We start from the raw sequence: 20,012 nt of genomic DNA, 5'->3' as shown, positions 1-20,012 counted from the left end.
TATGAAAATAACACTGTGGGTTAGGGTTATCATCCCACTTCCCAAATGTGAAAACTGAAGCCCAAGGAATAGCTCATTGATTCGTCAATACCCACTGGGCAGTTGTATGAGCCAATAACTGTTTTAGAAGCTGGAGAGACAGTGAAGAGGAAGACAAGGGCCATGCCTCTATGGAGCTCACTTTCTAGTGGGGAGACAAAAACCAGGCAAGTAAACAAAATCATTTCACCAAGTCATATAAATACCAGAAAGAAAGTAAAAGAGAGTGTGCCAAGGAGGATGAGGCTATTTAAATCAGGGAAGGCTTCAAGGAAGAGGCATTGGGGCTGGCATCTGAATGAGAAGAAGCTGCCTATGGGACAAGCCTGGAGGCAGAAGGAACAGAACATGCAGAGGTCCTAGGGCAAAAACAACCCTGACAAGATTGCAGGGCAGGAACCAAGTGAGCAAGGAGGAGAGTCACAGATGGTGAGAGCAGAAAGGCTGTGAGGCTGGGGTTAGGCAGGGCCTTGAAGGCTGGGGGAGTCTCCTTGTGAGACAGAGGGGTGGCGTGATCTAAATTGTGGTGAAGTCACTTCCCTCAGTCACTCAGCCAGTAAGGGGTGGATGGGGTGAAGCCCATGTCAGAGTGATCCCCTGGGCCCTCCTTCAGGCCACAGTCCCTGCTGCCATCTCTAGAGCAGGTCAGCCAAGGGGCAGTGCAAGTGATGCATCTGCAGGACTCACCTGCTGGGAAATAAATCCATTGGCGCGGACAGCCGTGTGGGCACTGCAGTGCCTTGTGGGCAGCATCCTCATGCCGGGAGGATGCAGGGGGAGGGAGACAACATAAGGCCACCAGGACTGGGGTGAGGCCAGTAAGGCACCTGCCTCTGGTGCACAATTTAAGGGGATGCCGAAAACTTGATTAAGACAAATAACTTTGTATGCAATATTTTAAAAAAATTAATGCAAAAAAAACTGTGATGAATAAAATATCAAAATTTTAAATAAAGACAGGATACAAAAGAGGAGGGATTAGGGTGAGGAAGGTGAAATGAGTTGTACATAAGTAGGTTCTAATCTTGGCCCTAAGACATTTGCTCAACTGCAGGGACACTGCCTGGGCCAAGCCCTGTTCCCACTAGGAGCCAGTAGCAGGAGCCAGTCTGCTCATGGAGAACTGAAAATAAGAAACTGTTCCCGGTAGGGGCCCCAGAGAACACTGCCTGCCTTGGCTGTGGAGACAGAAGCCCAGAGAAAGGATCACACATCAAGGAGGTGATACTGGGCCTGTACCCTAAGGTGCTGTGTAGGATCAGACCCACCCCTTGTATGCTTTGGGAGCCTAGTAAGGTGCATTGCCTCTCAAGCCTCAATTTCCCCATCTTTGAACCCAGAACTAATAAAACTTAGTCACCAGGATTCAGTAGGATACTGGTTAAAGTCCTCTAGTGCCTGGCTACTCAATGTGTGGTCCACAGACCGGCAGCATCAACATCAGCTGGGAGTTTATTAGAAATGCACGATCTCAGCTGCATCTCAGAGGCACTGAATCAGAACTTGCATTTTAACAAGACCTCCCGGTGATTGACACACACGTTTAAATCTGAAAGCCTGGTCGATTCTTGGCACATAAAAGATGCTCATTAAATGTTAGTGCTACTCCCCTGACTACCCAACCCTGTTAGATTCTGACTTCAGACAAGAGGAAAAACCTAAGATGTAAGAAGAGATCCTGAGGTGGACGCCTCATGCATTTTAAACCAGCACGTTTTGAAGCCAGGGACCCAGGCCAAGCTCTTCCTATACTTAACCATATGAGCCCTCCATTTTGTTCATATGTAAAATGGGAATAATAATTACAGGTAGCTCCCATGATTGTTGTAATATTAGGAAAACACTCAGCACAGTGCTTGGCACATAGTAAGTGTTCAGTAAACTCTTGCTGCTGTGGCCGCTGCTGGTGGTGGGCCAATGAATTTCAATAGAGCACAGACCATGTGATGAAATGAAATCAGTAACATTCATCTTAATTTTTCTTTGCCATTTGTAAAGCACTTCGATTGACACCATTTCAGCCAACTCTAATAACCCTTTTGAGTAAACACGAGATATATCCATTTTTCAGAGAAAAAAAAAAATCTAGAATCAGGGATGAGATGACTTGTCCATTAGGATTTAAATCCCTGGAGTCTGACACTAAAATCTGTGTCAGCAACAGAGAATCCAAGCAATAAGCATGGAAAATATCAAACATGGGATGAGACAGCATTAGACTGCAGCGATCCCTTTTTATTTTACAGAAGGGAAAACTGACACCTGTGGAGGCGAAGAAACGTGTCAAAGATCTTTCACACAGAGCGTCAGCTCTGGGGTCAGAACCCAGTTCCCAAGGCTCTCCGTGTCCAGACCACCTCCCTCACCTGGTTGGCCAGCCTCCACCCGATGAGCCTGGCAGGCTGCAAGTGGCAAGTCCCCTGGGCGGGTCTAGTGGTCAGGGGGCATCCCAGCCCCACCTTTCCTTCCAGCGCAGTCAGAAGAGGAGCTCACGTTGCCAAGGGGAGGGCTGCGAGGTTGCTAGGACACGGTCTGCAAGCAGTCAGGTGGTAGGGGTAGCCTTTGCTGGAACTGGCACTAGGAGCTGCCACAGCGATTTTCTCATGGCTGGGAGACGACCTCCAACTCCACAGGGTGGGTCAGCTGACGAGAGGGTTGACTGCCACAGACGCCCATGTCACTACTACACACACACCCAAGCCGGCAGGCTGAGTCCCATTCTCCCTCAGCTCCACAGCTCATCAAGCCCTCAGTCCTGCTACCTACTCCTCCTATCTTTGCCACCCCAAGCCGCTGCCTTAGCACAGCTCCCTGTCCACAGCCTGTTAAGAGCACCCCAGATTCCCCACCTTCATGCTCCCATTCTCATCCTTGAGCCCCTGAGGTGCCCGGAAGGATTGAGAGCGCAGAGCTGAGCCCTGCAATGGCTCCCCATCACCCTCAAGGTGAAGCCTAAGCTCCTTTAAGGCCCCCTTCTAAACTGGCTCTGACAACCTGCCAGTCTCTTTTTTGGCCCTGAGGCTCCAGCCAAGCCACCTTCCTCCCAGTTCCTTGAGTAGACCATGCATCCTCCGTGTCTTTGCAGATGCTGTTCCTTCTGCCTGGAAAGCCCTTCCTGCCCCACTGTCCACTTGGCCTCTGCAAATCCTTAGCTCCAGACTCACCTTTTCAGAAAAGCCCTCCCAGCTTCTCTAAAGTGCTGAAGAAAGAGGCACCTTAGAGAAAACTGTGTTAGTGGGGGTGGCACATTGTAGCTTAACTATCTGCTTTCCTGCTCGTGTCCCCATTTGGCTGTGAACTTTTTTTTGTTTTTTTGTTTTTTGTTTGTTTTGTTTTTTTGTTTTTGAGACAGAGTTTTGCTCTTGTTGCCCAGGCTGGAGTGCAATGGTACCATCTTGGCTCACCACAACCTCTGCCTCCCGGGTTCAAGTGATTCTCCTGTCTCAGCCTCCCGAGTAGCTGAGATTACAGGCATGTGTCACCATGCCTGGCTAATTTTTTTTTTTTTTTTTTTTTTTTTTAGTAGAGATGTGGTTTCTCCATATTGGTCAGGTTGGTCTCGAACTCCCCACCTCAGGCGATCTATCACCTTGGCCTCCCAGAGTGCTGGGATTACAGGCGTGAGCCACTGCGACCAGCCTCAGCTATGAAGTTTTTATGTCTCACTCCTAGAGTGAGACAAGAGACCTTGGCAGAGTCATTCACCCACTTAGTTACTCACGGGTTTCCACCGTGCAAGATCAAGGCCTCTCTGGGCCTCCGTGCCATCCTCTGTGTGGTAGGGGTTATGACACTGGTGTTGCCAGGCTAATGGGAGTGTTAAGGATTGTGGCTGTGAGGGCTTGGCACACATAAATATACTGAAGGTGGTGGCATTGCTGTTTTGTTTACACCAACACCACCGGCGCCCAGCACAGACGCACAGAGCACTCACCAGCAAGTGTGTGCTCAACGGGCCCCTCTCCTGCCCAGGAGAATGATTAGTGTGTGAAAAGGCTCTGTAAGGAGTGACGCTCCATTCTAAGTCGTAATAATTCTAGTAGTTAACACTCTTGATTCTCCCTGCCTCCTAGACCTAAGTCATCCCAAAATGTGCTCTGCCCACTCTTCATTCATGGAACAAAAGTTTACTAAGCACGTGCTATGTGCCAGATGACGTGCTAGCCGTTTGGGACTGAGCAGTAGGTAGATGTTAAACACAGAATTGTACCACCTCTTTTTCCTTCCTTCCCTTCTTAAAGGCCAGCCTCCTGTCCCTGCACACAGGTGGCCCCACCTAAGGACAGGGAAGATGCCATTTGCACCCAGGTGCTCGTTCCCTGGGCAGGCAGCAGGCTGCAGCCCACAGGCGCCCACCCCTTCTCCCTCTCCAGCAAGCTGGAAACAGGAACATCTGCCCTGTTTTTGATCCAGTTGCTAGTTTTAAATTCAAATATTGTCAGCTCCCTGAGAGCAGGGATCATGCCTGCCCTTTTCACTGCTGTTGTCACCAGCATTTAGAACACGGCCTGGCAGAGTCATTCACCCACTTAATTACTCACTCATTCATTCATTCACTCAACAGATACTTATCAAGTCCTGCTAAATGCCAGGCTCTGGGGAGACAGCCGGACTCGGCCCCAAGGAGCTCCTATTCTAGCAATGGAGGAGGGGAGGGAAGTGGGGGTCTGAGGGTTGTGTTAGGAGGTAACCGTGCCTGGAGTTGGCTGATCCCCGTGGAAAGCCCTGATTCACTCTGTACTGTCTCCGTGATCTGGGCCAACCCTTCATGCCTCTCAACTTTAGTCCTCACCTCTGCAAGTGAGACAATAGTATCCTCTTCGGAGCCACTGAGAGCAGGGCTATGGTTACTAAAAGAAGAGGAAACAGAGAGTTGGGGGAGGAGGCGACAGGTTGTCTTGGGGGGAGGACATTGCAGCCCCTTCAGTTGCTGGGGCCTTGGTTCCCCTCCAAGTGGGGCCCTGGCTGCAGCAGAGAGCAAGAGCTGGAGAGGGAAGAGTTCCAGCTCCAGGCCTACCCCCGTGTGATCTTAAGCAGACCATCTCCCCCTCTCCGCATCAGTATTCTCATCTATTAGATGAGGATAGAACATCGACCTCACTCATCCTAAATATGTGATACCAAATCTAGCAAGCTTGTCATGATGCTCAGTCAACAGTTATTGACTGGCACCTACAATCTACCTGACCCAGGCAGAGCTCTGGAAACAAAGTCATGTAACAGCCAATCTTTGCCTTTTACGGAATGCATGATGCCCCCTAGAATCAAGCAGAGGAAGATAATTAAAATTGGAGGAGCTATAGTGTAAAAAAGAAATCTTCACAGACATGATCTTATTTAACAACAGTAATAATAACAAGCACTTATATAGCACTGAGTATATGAGGCCAGTACTATTAGGCATCCCATTTTACAGATGAGGACACTGAGGCTCAGAGAGGACATCCCCAAAGTTGGAATTCAAAACCAGATATGATTGATGATAAATCCTGTCCCTTTATACGAATCAGAAATCACATTTAAGTAAGAAAATACAGTCGATGGTACGATCCAAGTGCTACCTGCACCAGTGAACAAGATGGGTAACTACTGTCAGATTGCGTGAGATGGGCCAGGAGTTGGGTCTGATGCCAGGGAGGGCCCCATCCCACCCAGCCCTCTGCTGGAATCAAGAGCAGCAGTGGTGGCCTCCAGAGATGTGAGGGCATGCCTTCACTGGGGTCTGGGCTCCATGCCTGTTCAGCAAGCCAATGCCTCCAGAAGCTCTCTCCTCAGCCCTCAACCTCTTCTCTCCTCCTCCAGGAAGGTGTGGTCCCTGCCATGCTATCATCTGCTCTGCTCAGTGACTGAAGGCGCCTGCATCCCAGCTCTGCCAGGAAGCAAAGGTAAGGGCACTGCTCAGCACCAAAGTCCTGGATAGTGTGTTCAGGGCATCCCCTCACCCCTGGAGCTGTGATAAAGGGGGCATGTCTTCCCTCTGCGATTGCCAAGAACAGTCCTAAGATGGAATGAGATGGATCAGTTGGGCACTGTGATGGAATGGTGTTTACCTTGCATTTGCAGAGGCATTTACGACAGAGAAGCGCTTTCTTGTGCATTGCCTTATTCAGTGCTCCCCAAAAAACCTGAGGTGGATATTATTATCCCCAGTTACAGGTGAGAAAACTGAAGCTCAGAGAGGGAAAGGACTTGCCCAAAGACACACAGCTGGTAGGTAGCTAAGGCTGATTTCCAAGTTTTTTCATGTCTGTATCCCAATGGCCTGTGCACATTGTAGGTGCTTGGTACATGTTTGATGAATGAATGAATGAACTGATGAACTGCCCAAGATGAATGGAAAGGCAGCTGGGCTGATACTTGGCTCTGTTGTCACTGTCAGATCCTGTGCTCTTTCTGCTGAGCCGTAGCTTCCTGCACTGATGAGCTGAACATCCCCCCTGCCACCCCCTCCCCAGCCCAGGATCCCAACCATCTTACGGGTGGAGGAGTCAACCTCAGCTCCTCTTCCAGGTGGCTGGCCAAGTTCGGATCACACCCGGCGTCCCTCATCCACATCGCCTCTTCCCCACCACCCACAACCAGTAATCCAGTGTGCATAGTTGTAAACTTGTTTCTTTAAATAAACAGTCTTGAGTTTCATACCAAATAGTCTCTTAAGAGGAGGAACGTCTCCAGGCCACCTCGTATTTAGCATACAGTGAGCCACATATTTGCACAGAGAGAGTGTATGTGGATATAGAGATCTCGATCGCTATAGATATCGTTGCTCATCCAGATGGGAGCTATTTATGATGCTGAGTCATTCGCAGAGAATGCCACTGAGGAATTCCAGGCTGGGCTCTGAGCCGCAGCATCACAGACCTCATGGCTCTCTGCCTCGTCTTTACTGTTCACAAATGAGAGGTGGGAGGGGGGCCTCTCCTCACAGGGCAGGGACAGAAGGGGACATTTTGGCCACAGGAAATGAAGACTTTCTCATAAGCAGTTCCTAGTGTAAGTTATTCTCCTCCATCCAGAGCACTGCAGCCTTGGGGATCATCTTGTCCAATTTCTTCATTGTATAGGAGAGAAAACTGAGACCCAGAGCGAGGAGGGACTGGCCCAGTGTCACACAGAGAGTTGGGGACAGAGCTGGTGCTAAAGCCCAGACCTTCTGGCTGCTGTCTGGGGGTTCCACATTCCCAGAAACCTTCTTCAAGTTTTGTCTCCAATGTCTTGGCATTTCCTCTTGCTGAGGAGCTTCTCATCTTCCAAAATTTGGAGATGTCATTGAGCACTTGCACCTTTGGGCTCTTCCAGGACAAGAGCTGACTTCGGCTTGTTTGGGTACTCCAGCCCCATGTTTAGTGCAAGACCTGCACACACTGGGTGCTCAATGCGTGTGTACTGAGTGTTATATAAGACCAAACTCAGTACCAATTCCTGGGAAACCCATTTGGAAAAGCACCCATCTATCTCCACCTTCTCTTTCTTGTCTCTAAGCCAGTTCCCTATCCATGCAAAAATAGACTCCCTCCCACTCACCACCCACCTCTGCCCAATTCTATAATGAATCAATTTTATTAATAGGCTTTGGGATGGAAACTTGACAAAGGCTTTTTGTTAAAGTCTCACTTTATCTCCCTATATAGTTCTCTTCTGAAAGAATTCTAATAAACTGGTCAGGTGGGATTTGGTCTTACATAAAATATTCATTAATGCACTCTTTCCCTCCATATAGAATGTGTTGGTTGAAGCATTCAGTGATCTCTCCCTGTGTTACAGATTCTATTCAATTGTTCTAAGAGGCAGTGGGATGAGATGGAAAGAGCACAGGCTTTGGAATGAGGGCCAAGTTGAAGTCTAGCTGGCCCCTTAGTGGTTTTTCATTCACATTGATTACGCTGAGGATTAAATGAGATAATATATGTAAGGTGGATGGCACATAGTAAGTGCTCGATGCAGGTTTGTGAATAAATGAATGAATGATTATGAATGATTGACTCAGGACCCATATGAACCAGATTTTAAAGGTGGAGGAGCCAGCTGACTCTGCAATCTGAGTTAACAAAGTCATACTACCCAGGAAGGGTGGTTTGAAAAGTCTTGAGAAGCAAACTTCAGGATTAGGATGTTGGTTGGCCTGTCTCCAGGCCAGAAAGGAGGATCTTTATCCAGTCCCTTGTGCAAGGGGTTTCCTCAGCTCAAGAAAAAGTTTGAGTCTGGAGTCTGGGTTTAAAACAGAAAGCTCTTTGAGAATCAAGATTGTGTCATTTTATTGCTGGATTCTGCCTTTCTCTCAACTAGAGCCTGGCTCAGGGTGGTGTGGAATAGGCAGAGAGGTCCACAGCACATATTCATATAGTGAAGATGAGGTGCATTGACGTGAGTTGACCTGAGTTGACTTGGCTTGAATTGACTTGAGTTGTTCTGAGTTTACTGGCGGACTCAACTCTTGGGCCCACTGAGAGAGAAGCTTCCTGGAACTTGGACTTAGCTAAGACCTGGCTGGTCTCATAGCACAGAGGAGACTTCACAGGTGATGTTCTGGGGACATTATAGAGTGTTCCAAAGATGGAGGCCTTTCAGAGAGGACCAGGGCCATAGTCGGCACTGAAGGGCTGGATAGCAGTCTTGGCTTGGTCAGGGGGCACCACAAGGCTAAATGTCCCTTAGGAATCTTTAAAATCTATTAGAACGCCGCCAGGACCTTTTCATATGTTTAAGGCAATAGATGCCTTTCTTACTGGCATAGAAGGATCTTTTTGGGGTACCCACTTCAGTGGGAGGATGGCCTCCAGGTTGGAAGGTCAATTAGACTCAGCAATGAGGAGAGAAGACAGGGTGAGGCTGGGAGCCAGGCAGAGTTTCATACTACAGATGCTAGGAGCATTGTAAGTGGGTCCTCCCATGGAAGCGAGGGTTTGGGGATCTGAGTGAGATGTGATTTGAACTCTAGACTTATGTCAGGCAGTGTTTGCTGAAGGGAAGATGACCCAGAAATTACATTGGGAAATCAAGCAAGACCTCTAGCCTCACCATGCAGAGGGCAGCCAGCACAGCTTGGGCCCCTTGGCCAGCCCCATCCCAGGCCTTGCCCACCACAGAATGCAGCCAGCACCTGAGGGAGATAGGAATGAGAACACCAGTGAGCTTCAGGTGAGCAGAGGCTGCTCACACGCTTACTGTACCTGACCAGTGTCTGTCTCTCACACGGGTCTGGGAACCCACCAAAGGAAATACGTTCCATTCCTACCATACCCCTTTGTACACCCTAAAAATCTGGGTACACATTATAGACATCAGTGTTTGCTGAGTGAATAATCAGGTCAGAGTAAGGTTTAGAAAGCCAGTGGAAGATTTCAAGATGGCAAATGGAAAATTTCAAGATTTCAAGGTGGCCAAGGTCCAAGGTACAGATGCCTAGCCAGAAAAAATAACATAGACCCAGAAGCTGCCCCTCAGGAGTTTGGCTCATGGAAAAAAAAATGCACTAAATGGAGCCAAGGGACGGGGTTGTGCAATGTGGGCTTGAGATAATATTCCTCAGCATCCTGGGCTTCTAAGAAGAGTTCTCAGGGCCCATTATAGGATGGGTTTAGGGAAGGGAAGGCCTCAAAGAAGAAGCCATGGATCCTCCAAACCCATTTCAATCACAAAAGCTTCACTTTTATCTGTTTTATATATTGGATTTCCTCCTATATTTTTACTTTTAAAGGATTCTTTTGATTTTAAAAAGTGCATTTTGGAAAGTACTCTCATTGAAAGAGCCTGTGCCTTTGGAGGTAGACTGAGCCCAGATCTCAGCCCCATCCCTTTCCACCAATGGAACTTGGGGCAAGTGTCCCTTCGAGCCTCCACATTCTCAGCCATGAGCCACCCTCCCAGGGCTGTGTGAGCACAGCTAAGATGCTCTGGTACCTCCCAGAGGCTGGCACACATGTGATTGATTGATGCTGTACAAGATGACTTTAGGTGGTATCCAGATGAACATTTATTATTTTAATAGCTCGCAAGTGATGCATGTTAGAAAAATATAACCAGCACACTAAACTGTGATTTATGGAAATAATATAGCATTTCCTTTGAAAATAAAATCGTGATCTTTTTAAAAAGGCAAATCAATTTAAAGAGAAATACTAAGTAAGTGATAGGGCAGAAATCATGAAGGTGGCACATAAATGACTGAAATTTGGGGGAAATTGAGAGAATCTATGTAAAACACCAATCACAGTGTCTGTCACTTAAGAAGGGCTCAAAAAGTTAGTTCTTATATCCTTCTCTTTATTTTAGCTCCCTGGAGTGGTTGAACCTAGAACCATGCTCCAAAACCAAAACAAAACAAAACAAAAGCTTCCTGGGACAAAGTAGGTGCCCAGGCCCACTTGGCCTGGAACAGTGTGGGGTGGGCATGAGACAGGCAGCCATGGATCCAGCCCTGGTGGGCAAAAGTGGTCAAGTGTGACCAGGGAGCTGTCCACAGATGCACAGAGGAGTCAGAGACTGCTGAGGTAGCATTTCCCACAAAGCAGGCACAGCCCATCAGGGATCCATGAGACAATTTGAAGAGTTATTCAGGCACAAATTAAATAGCACTGGGAGAGAGTGACTGTGTTTTCGGTTGATTACATCAAGGGGAGAGTCTCAATTGAAGGTTAGCCTCTCCTTAACCATCTTGATTTCCTTTCCAAGGAAGAGGCTCAGACTTCAGCCAGCAACAGTAACTAGCTGGAAGTGGATAACGATGTTTTATTTGCCATGTATTTGTGTTTTACCATGGCCTTCTATTTACAGAACAGGATACTGCATTCCTGTTTATGAGAAGGATCTTATGTTCTCTTTTCAAATATATGTATTAAAGGTCAAAAAATGAATCTGTTACTCTTGCTAAGTATAGAGTGAGTAATAGTAAATGCAAGATGTACATGAGGAAAATGGAGAGAACGGGTGTATGACTGAGGCAAGAGTAACCTGGCAAAGGTGTTGCAAGGGGTTCCGTGGCTCCAGAGCCCATGCTGGGCCCAGAGGCAGGGATGTCTCCAGGCCCCACCACAACCTCCGGGGCAGTTCTCGTCCTGGGGAGGGCAAAGGAGGCCCCATCTTAAGAAGGAGGGAGATTGCTGGGCAGGTGGCCCAGAGCCTCCTGCCTGAGCCGGGAATGCAGAGACCAAGACAGCAGCCAGGCCAGCAATCAGTGAGGTCAGGGCTACCACCAGAGGGTGGATCTGAGACAGACCCCAGGCCTCTGGTTTCTGGCAAGATTGATTACATCCACAAGGGAGTCTCATTTAGGGGCTGTGATCCAGTGGTTGATCACAACCTGGATTATCCATGGCAGCAGGAAGGAGCTGAGGGACAGAAAGAGGCAGCCTGTGTCAGCCTGGTGTACAGGGAATCAGATTTGAACCTAAACAGTTCACAGCAGCCCTAGAGAGGGGCTGGGTGTGAGTTAGGGTACACTGATAGCAAGCAACAGAGACTAACTCTGTCATACTCAGACAGAAAAGGGGGTTATTGAGGTTATCAGATGGTACCCAGAGCCAAAGGGAAAGCTGGCCACGGGGCTCAGGAAAGGACCAGAGCCAAAGCTGCACAAGGGGTCTGGAAGCAGGGCCTGAGGCCAGTTTTGTCCAGGTCCCCTCTGGGATGCATCAGCCACAGCCGTATTTTTTCCTCCTTGTATCACTCGGCTCATGAGTCACAGCCCCAGGAGGGAGACAGCTGGCCTGGCATGGGGCCCGTGTCCTCCTCTCGGCCAGCCAAAAGCATGGAGGCTTGATGGGACTGCTTCCAAGACTGAACGTGAGGGAGGGGTGGTTCCCAAACGGAAAATTAAAGGGCTGTCACCAAAAGGAGGAGGAGTGGATTCTGGGCAGCTCAAACCAGCAAATGTCTACCAGGAGGATCCCAGGGAGTACTAGCCACTGTGGTCTCCTAGGCTTCACTCTCTGGGACTGTCCCTGAGGCTTCCTTTCTCCCACCCTGCATGGACCAACATCACCATCCCAGTCTAGGACCAGTGGTCCGCTGTACCTGAGTACAGTGGTGAGCTGCTGCAGTGAGGGTCTTCCGATGGGCTGGGGACCCTAGGGGAAGGGTGCTGGGCAAGCCCGATCCTCGGCCCCAGGGCTGAGAAGGATCTGCTAGGCTGAGGATGTCTAATGAGAACTGACTCACTCAGGGGCTGCAAACCTCCCATCAGCAGGCTCGGCGGGGAGCACATGCATGAAGGAACTGTGACAGGGAACAGACATGCTTAGCTTGGGGGACAGTTGCTGCCCCCTCCAGGGAGTGGAGTTACCACTCCAACTGTTACCACACAGGCACGTGGCCCCAGGGTTGATGGTTACACCTGTACGGATTTATTTAAGTGAAGGCCCAAATCAAATTTTATGTGAAACTCCTCATTTTTTAGTATTATCAATTAACAGAAAAACAATTAAATATTGTGTTGACCAAACAATATGTACCACCAGTTTGTGACCACGGGGACTAACTTTTATTCATCCACCACAACTAAGATGAGACATCACTTCCTCCAGGAAGCCTTCTGTGACTTGCCCCTCCCTCTGCCTTGCCACCCATTCTTTGGACTCCCCACAGACCTTGTATTTCCTTTTGTCACAGCACTGAACCTCTGTTACTTTGAGTCCATCTAAAGTTCATTAGTTTTTGTCTGCTGCTTTTTGACTGTAAGCTCCTTGAGGAGACCCACTGTCTCTTGTGACATCTATGCCCAGCATCGTGCCTGACACACATGAAGGACTGTGGCATTGATGGAAGGGGGCTGTAGGGACTGCAGGTGTCAAGGTTATACTGTGGCAACAAGTTAATCCTGAAACCTTGTTGTGACTTAAGACAACAAAGATTTGTTTCTCCTTTGCATGATGTCTTCTGTGGAGCCAGCAGCTCTTCAGGCAGTTTCCTTCCAATCGGTGACTCAGGGATCCAGGCTGGTTCCACCATTATGCAGCAGGGGAAGAGAGTGAGTGGAGAATTCACAGTCCCTCCCTTTTTTTTTTTTTTGAGATATAGTCCCACTCTGTCACCAGGCTAGAGTGCAGTGGTGCAATCTCGGCTCGCTGTAACCTCCGCCTTCGGGGTTCATGCGATTCTCCTGCCTCAGCTTCCCAAGTAGTTGGAATTAAAGGCCCATGCCATCACGCCCAAATTTTTGTATTTTTAGTTGAGAAGGGATTTCACCATGTTGGCTAGGATGGTCTTGATCTCCTGACCTTGTGATCTGCCCGCCTCAGCCTCCCAAAGTGCTAGGATTACAGATGTGAACCACCACGCCAGCCAACAGTCACTCTTAATACCTCAGCCCAGAAGTGACACTGATTGTTTCTTTTCACAGGCCGTTGGCCAGAACTAGTCACATGACCTATCTCACCATCAGGGGCTGGAAAGATGGGTAAGAGCGCACAAGAATTCACTGAGTTCATGTTCTTGCAACACAAGCCCTGACCTGCCGCTGGCAGTGCTGGGGAGCCAGGGGTTCAAGAGGAGGACTTGGACTATGGGTGGCGCAGAGGCAGCCAGGGTCCAGTGCTCAAACCGGGAACCAGAGGTGCCTCATGGCTGGTGCATGAAAGCATCTCTTAATTTGCATGTTTAACTCAACACATCCTAAAAAGTGGGAGAAGAGTGGGGAGATAATTTCATTAACCTGAGCTTTCCACCTTTCCTTATTTTTCCAATCAGTAAACATTAGCAAATGAAAATCAAGCTGTTGGAAAAATAGAGGTCAAATGTCAATGGGCAAACTGTTCAGAAAGAAATCGCCACCTGGTCCCTTCAACATCTCACGTGGTGTCCATGGTGACCCAAGAGCGACTGCAGCTGTTGGAGGGCTCAGACACCAGTGCACTCAAGGATATGGACCCTCACTGCTCTGACAGCCTTGGCCAGACCATGGCCAATGGCAAGTCAGTAGGCCCCACTCCAGGGGGCTCCAAGACACTTGCCATGCTTTATCCAGGCTGTATCACAACCACAGATGTTTCTCTGGGATGGAATCACAGGATCTTAGATGGCTCTAGAAAGAGCAGAAGCTTAGAAGCCAGAAAGATCTGGATTCAAATTCCAGCTCTTTCCTAGTAAGTCAGATTCCTACCTAGCAAGACCCTTCACCTCTCTGAGTTTCAGTTTTATCATCTGTCAAATGGGTACAAGGATAACACCTACCTTGCTGAACAATTGTGCATAGTCTCTGACATTACGCGTCTAATGGACCTAATGCACAGTAGGACTTCAATTTATGTCATTGTTTTTCCTTTTCCTCCATTGGGGTCAGGGGAATGAGTCCAACCTCCCCTGACTGCAGCCAGCCAGTTCCTATTTACATACCTCTGATGACAAGAAGCTCACTGCTCTTCCAACTGCTCCCCTCCCCCTGCAAACCCCGAGCATCTTGCTCCATTTTTTAATTACTCCCACGATGTTTGTGAAGAGAGAGTCTGATGTCCCTGTGGACTAGGGTTTGAGGGGAAGGTGCCTGGCTCACTTCCCCACCTGGCTGACTAATCACAGCCTTGCCCTCAGGAGTTGTGCGGGGGAACTGAGTACAGTGAGGATGAAGGAGGTGAGGGGATCGGTGTAGAGTAATGTGTATCAATTTCTGGTTCACAAAAGGAAACAGAGAAATCCATCACACATGGGAGACAGGATCAGGACTGGCGACATTTGTCCCATAGAAGAGAAATCTCCAGAAGACTGCCACAGGACAATGACGGAGGTTCAATCTCGGGTTAAGTGTGGGGAGCCACAGAGGGGAAAACAGGAGCCTCAAATAAGAGCAAGGTTTCCTTCATTCATTCTGCAAGCATTCTGTTTCTCCACCCTGCCCGGCCCCAGGCTGAGCATAGGGGCAAGAAATGAAGCCGTGGCAGGCCTTGATCTTGGGAGAGTGGACAGGCACGTAGATGATACTATGGAAACCATTTGAGTATTGCTGAGATAAAGGAAAATTCGATGGGGGCTGGGGGAGCTCAGAGTGGAGGTAGTTGGCCCCCTAGGGAGGGGGAAGGATGAGGAGGCAAACAGAAAGTGGGGAGAAAAAGGATGCCAGCTAGAAGGGCACCATGGGCAAAGGCACAGAGGTGAAAACCAGCCTGCTGTGTGGAAAACCCACCCCTTTCTCTAGTGCTTGAGCAGGGAGTGGTGACAGGTGGGCTGATGCGCAGCAAAGGGCCTTGCAGACAGCCACAGAGCAGAGACCCCGCCCCAGGCTAGCAGGAAGCCATGGCAGGGTGAGTTGTTTTTCATTTTTCTTTTTTCAGGAAAAAAAATTACTGAACTATAACCTACGTTCAAAAAGTGCTCCTAACATATGTTTACAGTTCAATGAGTTTTCACAAAGTGAACACACCCATGTGACCTTCCCCAGCTCGAGACACAGAAACTTGCCAGCATCACAGAAGCTCCCTTTGCTCTCCTTTCCAGTCCCCATCTCCCTGAAAAACGAGCTGCTGTCCCAACTTCTTATTTTTCTTTTCTTTTCTTTTCCTTTTTTTTTTTTTTTTTTTTTTTTTTTTTTTTGAGACAGAGTATCGCTGTGTCACCCAGCCTGGAGTGCAGTGATGCGATCTCAGTTCACTGTAACCTCCACCTCCCTGGTTCGAGTGATTCTCCTGCCTCAGCCTCCCGAGTAGCTGGGTACTACAGGCATGCGCCACCATGCCCAGCTAATTTTTGTATTTTTAGTAGAGACGGGGTTTCACTGTGTTGATTGTCAGGATGGTCTCGATCTCTTGACCTCATGATCTGCCCACCTCAGCCTCCCAAAGTGCTGGGATTACGGGTGTGAGCCACAGCACCCAGCCCTAACTTCTAATTTCATAGATTCATTGGCTGTTTTTGAACTTCACATAAATGAAATCATGCAGTGTTGGACCCCGCTCAGCAACACTGGAGATTCTCTTGAGTTGTTGCATGTGGTTGTCATTCATTCTCATTGCTCCAGTAAATCTCATTGTGGGACTAGACCAAAATGCAGTTCTAGTGTTGATAGCCACTTGGGTTGTTTTCAGCTTTAGACTCTTGGGAGAAGCACTGCCATGAAGATTTTTGTACGTGTCTTTGGAAAAACACATGTACACATTTCCAGGGGGTTTATGCCAAGGAGTGGAGTCGCTGCATCACAGGAGATGTGGGTTCAGCTCTAACAGATACTGTCAAATGTTTCTTCCAAAATGATAGTAGCAATTTACATTCCCTACTGTAGCTACTTGGTGGAAGTTCCAGGAATTCCAAAACCCTCACCAACACTTGGCACCAACACTTTCCATTTCAGCCATTCTGGTGGATGTGTAGTGGTTATCGTGGGAATTTTTATTTCCCCAATGACGAGTAGGTTAAACACCTTTTCATATGCTTCCTATCCATTTGGACATCCTCTTTCCCAAAGTGTCTATTCAAGGCCCTGGAAGGGGAGGGTCAAAGTCCGCCCTTCATTTTAGAAAACTATCTCCGGCAGCCAAGTAGAATGACTGGGACGTGGGTGTCCTGGAACCTCTGGCTGATACCAGGGGCATCTCTTAGGTACCAGGCTTCATTGGCTTCCTCTGCCTTCTTCACTCCTCACAGCCACCCTTTGACTCACAGGTCAAAAGTGTTGTGAGTATTTCACAGATGAGATGGCCAGGCGCAGAGAGGTGAAGGACCTGCCCAAGGTCTCTCAGAGGGTGCTGAGAGGACAGCTGGGGTGTCTCAGCCTGAAGCAGGCAGCCCAGGGAGGAATAGAACAGAAGGGAACAAAAGGAAGGTGAAGAAGCAACTACAAGGACATCTATCTCACTCCTTATTTTGCAGAGAAGGAAATTATCCATCTCTCTCCCCAATTCCCTCCTCTTCCTCCCCCTCTCTCTGCATCACACCAAAAGTCCCTACGGAGGTGAGCAGCCATCTGGAGGTGAGTGTCCCCAGCCTGAGACTGTGTTGGAGGCCCAGAGATGTGAAGGGAGCCAATCTGGTTAGCTCTTGTCTCTGCCACCACCCACCATGTGGTCCTGGACTGGTCACGTCACCTCCCTGAGCCTTAGGCTCTTTACCTGTTTCAATAATCCCTTGCTCTGTGCCTTGTGGGGAGAAGTCACTGAGGCAAGCTGATGCTGTGCCCAGCAGGGTTCCTGGCATAATGCAGCCCTTAGTTTACTTGGCACACACTCCTTCCCCCAACACTTCTATGACTAGCGGGGCTCCCAGTTCTGCGCAGGCCCCCTCTCTCTGGGTAGCGGGGTCAGCCTCTTCAAGTCTCATGCAGCCACAACAGGCCACTGGCGGGTTCCTCACTGCCTGAGAGCAGGTGTGGCGGGCCGGGCACGGCATCCCCTCCCTGCAGGACCTCGTCTCCCCGCAGCTGCCCGCACTCAGGCTGACAGCCACACAATGAGTCCCAGAAGGGCTTCCTCCTCTCAAGGGCTCTCATCTCAGAGCCCAGATGCCTTTATTTTAGGAGCTACGGTTAGTAAAGTGCTTCATCAACGCCACCTCCAAGCAGCACCCCCACCCCCTACCACACACAGCACGTGTGAACGTCTTACCCGCCCTGTCCTTCCACTCCTTCATCCACGCTGCATTTCATGAGCATCTCCAGGCACTGTGCTAGGCACCAAGAGGCCCACTAGTTCCCTCCCTTCATGGAGTTTCCTCTGCATTGAGAGAAACAGACAATAAACAAGTTGCAGGACGTGGTAAACAGGATGACTTTGGATGATGCTCAGGGCCGTGGAGATGATGGAAAAAGCTATAACAGAGAGTGACGGGCAGTCAGCCGCTCAGTCCCAGAGCAGAGTCAGGAACTCCCAGGCCCACTGCCTGGGATGGTGTGTCCTTCTCTGGTTTGGGCTCTTCCTGGAGGGAAGCGTGACACTGCAGACCTCCTGCGGGTGGACTCAGGATTTGGCAAAAGATCCTGGCTGCTCCTGACCCCTGACACTTCTTCCATCCACCAACTTCTCCCCTCCCACCCTATAGGATTTCTTCCTTCCAATCCTACTGGATCCTGAGCAAAGTGAGTCCGTTCCTGATGGTTTCCCCATCCCCAGGGGCAAGGGCAACTGAACCCCAGACAGGGCCAGCAGAGATCCTCAGCTCTACGCAATCAGGACATTCTGTCTCCCTGGTCGGGCCTCCACCTTCTCTCGCTCCTTCACCCCCTTCCCGACTCAGTCTCTCTGTCTCTGTGTCTCATCTCGCTTTTCCCCACTCCAGCTTCCTGTTACTCGCCTTCTGCTAAATTTCTTTCTTTCTTTCTTTCTTTCTTTCTTTCTTTCTTTCTTTCTTTCTTTCTTTCTTTCTTTCTTTCTTTCTTTCTTTCTTTCTTTCTTTCCTTCTTTCCTTCTTTCCTTCTTTCCTTCTTTCCTTCTTTCCTCTTTCCTCTTTCCTTCCTTTCCTTCTTTCTTTCTTTCTTTCTTTCTTTCTTTCTTTCTTTCTTTCTTTCTTTCTTTTTTCTTGAGGTGGAGTCTCGCTCTTGTCACCCAGGCTGGAGTGCAATAGCGCGATCTCGGCTCATTGCAACCTTGGCCTCCCGGGTTCAAGTGATTCTCCTGCCTTAGCCTCCCAAGTAGCTGGGATTACAGGTGCCTGCCATCATGCCCAGCTAATTTTTGTATTTTTAGTAGACACGGGGCTTCACCATGTTGGCCAGGCTGGTCAGGAATTCCTGACCTCCAGTGATCTGCCTGCCTTGGCCTCCCAAAGTACTGGGAGTACAGGCGTGGGCCACTGTGCCTGGCCCTAAATTTACTTCTTGTCTGGACACTCATTTCCTTCAAATAAATATATGAATTTTTAAATGCACCGAGCCCCTACTGGGTGCAGGCATGAGGTGAGGAGTTTGGGTCTAATCAAAGATGAGTAAGACATGGACTTCCCTGCAAGAGAGATGAGTCATGCACCTAAATAAGTGAAATGGGGAGGCTGAAAGTGGCCAGAGTGATAAAGGAGATACTGATGAGGTCTGCAGAGTAGGAGGGTTCCTGAGGGCTTCAACGAGGAGGTGATGTTTTTAGTCACCTTGAAACACGATCATGCAATGAAACGTGGGCTGACTCTGGGCCTCTCCTGTGGACAGTTGCTCAAGGACCAACTCATTTGCCTGGAACGCAGGGAATCTGAATGTCATCTTTCTTTCACTTTACAGTTCTCTGATCTGACTCACTTCCTTACCAATCTCACCACCTTCTCCTTCATTCTCTCTTTTATCTGTACTTTTTCTCTGCCCCACCTGTCCCCTCACAGACCACAAGATGTACTTTCGAGTTTTGTTCTCAATTTCCTTTTCCTTCCATCCTTTTCTCTTAAGTCTAAGTCCCACTGTCCAGCATCCTTCTTTCCTAACCTCCAAGGTGCCCTGGCAGACCATGTAGACTTTGATGTCTGACACACCAGGGTCTCAGCTCCGTGGCTCAATTCTCTAAGCCTTCATTTCATCATCTGGAAACAGCCTCCTAGGGCTATTGTATAAACCCATGAGACAAAGGATGTGGAAACGCTTCCTACCATAAATGAGAGTCTTTACCCATTAACGAAGGCTCTTTAGACTGTAAGTGACAGAAACCCAACTGAAGACGGCCTAAAGGGAAAAGGGAAAGTCTCATGTTGCTGGGTCAGACACACTGGGCCCCAGGGCTTCAGACGGTGACCGCAACACTCTATCTTTCTACGTCTCTCCACTGCCGTCCCCCATGTTGGGCAGGCCTTCCTTTGCAGAGTGGGAACACAGCCATCTCCTTCCTATCAGCTGAGCAACTCCAGTGAAAATCGGGCACCCATCCCAGTGGTGTCAGCAAAGCTCTGTGATTGAACGTCAGTGGACTCAGTCCTAACCCATTCCCATAGCCAGACCTGGGTCCCACGCTATCACGCGGAGCTGGTATGGATGGGATCCTCCCACCCAATCCATAAAGACCATGAGTGGAAAAAGGGAACATCTTCCCAGAGAGGGGCCTTTTCACAGTTACAAAAAGAAGGGGAAATGGTTGTTATGAATC

The 20,012-nt window shown here is 49.0% G+C and overlaps 1 protein-coding gene across 1 annotated transcript in view; it reads left to right on the top strand.

Moving 5' to 3' along the window:
- The window catches only part of CPLX2 (complexin 2), an 84,133-nt gene that overhangs the window by 6,708 nt on the left and 57,413 nt on the right, over positions 1-20,012 (top strand). Inside the window, exon 2 of the mRNA XM_010388359.1 lies at positions 5,842-5,924. The gene's annotated coding sequence lies outside the window, so the exon portion shown is untranslated. The remainder of the gene's footprint in view (positions 1-5,841; positions 5,925-20,012) is intronic.

The sequence above is a fragment of the Rhinopithecus roxellana genome, chromosome 3, assembly GCF_007565055.1.
Source record: "Rhinopithecus roxellana isolate Shanxi Qingling chromosome 3, ASM756505v1, whole genome shotgun sequence".
Classification (NCBI taxonomy): Eukaryota; Metazoa; Chordata; class Mammalia; order Primates; family Cercopithecidae; genus Rhinopithecus; species Rhinopithecus roxellana.
Note: the sequence above shows the minus strand (reverse complement) of the source record. Positions and strands in the feature narration are given on the sequence as shown.